At 44.8% G+C, this 5,189-nt stretch overlaps 1 long non-coding RNA gene across 1 annotated transcript; it reads left to right on the top strand.

Moving 5' to 3' along the window:
- The first annotated feature begins 870 nt into the window (after positions 1-870).
- On the top strand, positions 871-5,189 carry LOC140691112 (uncharacterized). Its single transcript, XR_012066586.1, has 2 exons — positions 871-967; positions 5,027-5,189. It is a non-coding gene; the product is annotated as an uncharacterized lncRNA (long non-coding RNA).

Genomic DNA, 5,189 nt, shown 5'->3' with positions numbered 1-5,189 from the left:
AGGAAGACCTGCCCCTCCAATGTCATCTCTAGCTGCGCCAGCTCTGCTCCTGGGCCATGGACCATCCCCTGCTCAAGTTTGCTACCTTTCCTGCATGCATCACTACTGCTGGGGAGAAACCCAAAGTCCTTTGTAAGGACTTAACTGCAGTTCCTTAATTTTTTTTCAACTTGAACATGTTTTTAATCAATTTTTTTAAATGGAGGTATTGAGGATTGAACCTAGGACCTTGTGCATGCTAAGCATGTGCTCTATCACTGAGCTATTCCCATGACCCCATTCCCACTTCCCCCAGTTTGAACATTTTCAAGCCCACAGGAAAGTTGAAAGAATATTACAAGAAATACCCATATATCCCTTCACCTGGATTCACCAACTGACAAGTTCCTGTGACACCCACCTTATTTCCGGCTCTATGTATTTGTACATACCCTTCCCTTTAGCCATAACATCCACATATATGATTTCTGTATCATGACATTTCACCCTTAAACCCTTCCACTTGCATCTCCTAAGGAAAAGAACATTCTCCTATATAATCACAAGACCATTATCACACTTATGAAAATCAATGTTAATACAAGAACAGCGCCCAACATTGAGTCCAAACTGAAATTTCCCAAATTGTCTCAAAAATGTCCTTTATAGCAGGTTTTTTGGACCCAGAATCCACTCAAGGTCTAAGCATTGTATGTGGCTGTTCTGTCTCTACTTTTCCCCAGGGTAGAGCATTCCACCATCACATTCTGATCTCCGTGGCGCCGTGGACTTTAATGAGCCTAGGCTACTTGTCCCGTAGAATATCCCACATTCTGAATAAATAATGGTTTCCTCGGGCTTAGAGTCAGGTGACATTTCTGACAAGAACATCACATAGGCTGTGATGTGTACCACCCACTGCAACTCAAGGGTCGCAATTCAGAGTCACCCCATGATTGACAACGCCAAGGTCAAGTTCTTGGTAAAGGTAGAGTCCACGATGTCTCTCCCTTTTCCCTCTGTAATTAATAAATAAGCTGTGGGTTATTTATTTGTGGGTTATAAATTATTATAAAATAATTTGAAACACTGGATATCCTACTCCCCAGCAACCTCTTTACCCACTGGCTTTAACATCTACTAATGATTCTTAACAGAATCCGCCATTATTATACTGAGGGTTGCAAAATGGTGATTTTTCTAATTCTGTCATTGTTTCTACGCTTATTTATTGGCATTGTTTTGTAAAGAACATTTTCCCTTTTCTCTCCCCCCGCTTTGCCCCCCTCTCTTTATCTTTTAAAGTATCGCTACAGATTTATGGGTTTTATTTGCTTGTTTAGCCTGCTATAATCCAATATCATCGTTTGGGAGCAGAGGAGGGGGATGTTCAAATTGGATTTGGCTATGGGAGCTGCTTCAAGCTGGCTCCTGTATCCTTTTCATATAATCCTATTAATCTTGAGGCAATTCCACACTTTGTGACATCAGATGTTCCAGGCCAACCTCGTGCCTTCCCCGCCCGCCTCTGACCTGGAATCAGCAACTCTCCCGGGAGCCCTGGTTCCTTTTAGCAGGAAACAGTCCTTCAAAATCAAAATCTACATGTGCTGGGTGTGCTTTCAACTGCAATTTCAAAATGCAATTTTAGATCAATAAATTTCTAGACCACTGCTAACCAGGCCTGGGGTTACTGAGACATTATGACAGTGACTTGGCGTGAATCCAGAGGATGGTTAAATCTTCCTGGGAGGGTCTCTGTCTTGGACCCCCTTCCGAGGCTGAGGGGTGATCCGAGCCTTCACTTGGCTTCCCCTGAGAGATTTGTTTACACCGTTGTAAGGAACCTGCCCTACCTTTAAGAGTACCAAGTCATAAGACATTTTTGGACCCAGCCCAAGAAAGAGAGAACATTACTAGGATGGCTCTCACACACTCATTTGCTCTCCTGCATCACTGTATTATCATGGGTATGTTGCATGATTTTTCTGAGCCTCAGTCTTTTTTTTTTTTGGCCCTAAGAAAAAGGTATTTAATGTCACTTCCTTATATTGTCTTTCCTTTTTTTGTGGGGTGGGGGGATAATAATTAAACCAGGTATCATGCCTGAAAGTGTTTGCAAATTGTAAAGAGCTGTGTGAACACTGTTACTAAATAGGGGCAAGAGGGTGACGTCTTAGGTGAGTGGAAGCAGCACAGATGATCGAAATTCAAGAGCAGTCCCGGTCCCCAAGTCTTTCATCAAAGTCTCTAACTAAGGAGCCGGCTGGTACTCGCATTTCTTCACTTCTCGGCTTCTCTTGACGGGAGCATCTAACTGGTGAGCAGAGAACAGGCCATGAGGAAACGTCTAGGAGTGGCCTGGAGGTTCCGTCCACGGTCACACTGGACACTCAGCCCCAGGAGCACCCACACACAGCCTGGTGGGGTGGCAATGACTAATGTACAAGTCAGGGCCTGAAAGAACAGACTCACTTGTCATTTAAAGACGCATGTTTCCAAACCGCCCTTCCTCTGAACATTGGAGATGTGCGTACCGATCTCCTCTCTTCCTGATTCAAGCCATCCATTCGAGGAGGGTCACTTTCCCTCTACAACCCCTACAGCCTCCAGTCTGCCCCTCGTCTGGTGCGTGGCCCTTAGACAGGTCTTTCAATAAGGAAGGCCTTAAGGAGACTTGTTCTGGGGTTGCTCACAGCACCATGAACCGGAGACATGAACTAGGCACGAAAATCTGTCTCACGACCAAGGAAATGAAGGACGGGGAGGAAGGTTCTGACCAGGGCTCTGAGTCAGGCCAGCCAGGGGGCCTGAGAGAGAGTTTTTTAGCCTCAGTCTCAAAATCGGGAAAGTGAGGAGACACAATTGCACATGTGCTATCAAGGCATCTCTCATCTCAGCTGGGATGCAATTCAAGTCAACTCAACAGCATTTATCAAGCACCTACTGAGGGTGTATCTCTGGGTGAGGCCCGTGGAGCCTTCTGGAGCTCACATTCTCCACTGCAGATAAGCGTTAAGTATATGAAATAGCTTTCGCTGTGCTTAGTGCTCTGTAAAGGGGGCACAGAGACAAGGTGGGTTACAGACTTCATCCTTGCCGTGAGGGCGGGGAAGGCAGGTGAGGTCAGGCAAGGCCCCTTAGAGAAGGTCAGTGGGACGAAGGGGTCCATGCAGAGGGAACAGCATAAATTGAGGACAGTGACCTTTTCCAAAGGGATGGGGAAAGTGATTTACTTACTCTTTTCCTGCCCATCCCCATAATCTGTCTCCTCCCATTAACCCAGATCATAAGGTTGAATAAGCTTCTCTTGAACCTTGAAGCTCATCCAGTCTCAAGATTAATTGCTCTAAGGACCACTAGTGTAGAAGGCCAAATAGCACTGGCTCCTGGTGTTTCTGAAAATTTAGCCACGGGCTCGGACACCCACTGCCCGTCTCTGCCCTCCCCTCACTCACTGTGCAGCAGCTCTGCTGGTCTTCTTTATGTTCCTTTGAGTGTTTTCACCCTGGAGGGTTAGCATTTGCTTTGCCCTCTGCCTAAAAATGCCCCCCGCACATCTTCATTTGGCTGCCTCCTCTGCTCATTCAGATCTTAGCTCTGACGTCACCTTATTTTGCTAATGGAGTGCCCCACCCTCAGCACATCACCCTGTTTTTGCTTCTTCACAGCACCTATCATTGTATGGAGTTTACAGTTGCTTATTTACTGTCTGTCCCTTCCTACTTGCAGGTAGGATCCTTTGGAGCAGGGACTTTATCGTGTTTATTTCTGTGTCCTTAGCACATAGTAAATGCTCAGTGAATAGTTGTTGAATGGATGAATTTGTTCAAGATTACATGGATCCTAAGAAAGAAAGTAGAAGTCAAACATAAAGCCCCTACTCTTGAGCTCTCTGACCACCTTGTCTCAGGTTAACCTCGAGTGGCTTGTGGAAGAGTCTGGAATACAGAATGCTCATGTAGCCCCAGGGAACCACAATGCAAACCAATCTCTTCTGTGCTGCTGGTGGGAATGTAAATTGGTATGACTACTTTGGAAAACATTTTTGTACTGCCTTCTATGCTGGAGACGACCCAGCAGTTCTCCTCCCAGAATTACCCAAGAGAAATTCTTGCACACTTGCAGCTGTTGACATGTAAAGAATGTTCATAGCAGCAAAGTCATAAAAGCAAAAACTTGGCAATAACCCAAACGTGAATTAACAGGTGATGGACTATTACAGAGCAACCAAACCTATGGACTACCCAGTATTCAACTGTATGGATATACCTTGGCTGTATACTATTGAGAAAAAAAAATAAATCCCAAAATCTTACAAACAGCATTATACCCTGTTATACTTAAAAACAGATAAAAAAAATTTTTTTAGAATACTTTAGGCCTACTTAGAGATTCAATAAAATTACACGGAAAGGAAAACAAGGAATGATGTGCATAGGATGCAGGGCGAAGCTTCCGGGGGTCTGGGGAGGTAGGGCATGGGCTTGTTGGAGCGGGGAGTGGTCATCTGCTAAGAGGCTGGTTACTGTCAAGGCCCTAACTCTCATTTCAGATGAAGGGTTTGTGGGTGCTTATTGTATTATTAAAAATGAGCTGATTAAATACGTAGCTAAGTGGCTAAAATTGAGCCGTATATGGACCATGGATTATGATTAACCTAATTCTGCAGTCCTGATACCTAATGAAGTGAAGAAGCTGCACAAATGTCATGAGATTGGGACGATGAGTGGTGCACAGGGAAAAACAGTTTTGTTAAGCCCTCAGCAAGCACGCGCCACCTTGCCTGGTCATTTCATAGTTTTGATTCACTTAACTATCACAAAAACCCTTTGAGGAACGTATTGTTGTTTTCCATTTTAAAGATGAGAAAACTGAAATTATTTTGCCTGCTTCCCCAAACCCAGAGCCCAGCCCTAGAAGGCAGCTTATCATCAAATGTGGCTAAACACTTTCCAGGGGTTGGTTTCGGTGGACGATGGGGCTGGCAGCTGGGATGGAGAGGCGGGTGGGTGGTAGCTGGCACTTTTCATATTTTAATTTCCAGAATGAAGATGGAAGAAGCAGTGGACTGGCCAGGCTGTTCTTCTGCCTGTGGCTTGGCATTACACAATTCTCCCTATTTGTGTGAGTCATAAATTATTTATGTTTGCATTATGTATTATGCATGATTGGCAAACGTGTCTCACAATAAAGTGCACGGTCCCACA

Source organism: Vicugna pacos, chromosome 33, assembly GCF_048564905.1.
Source record: "Vicugna pacos chromosome 33, VicPac4, whole genome shotgun sequence".
Classification (NCBI taxonomy): domain Eukaryota; kingdom Metazoa; phylum Chordata; class Mammalia; order Artiodactyla; family Camelidae; genus Vicugna; species Vicugna pacos.
Note: the sequence above shows the minus strand (reverse complement) of the source record. Positions and strands in the feature narration are given on the sequence as shown.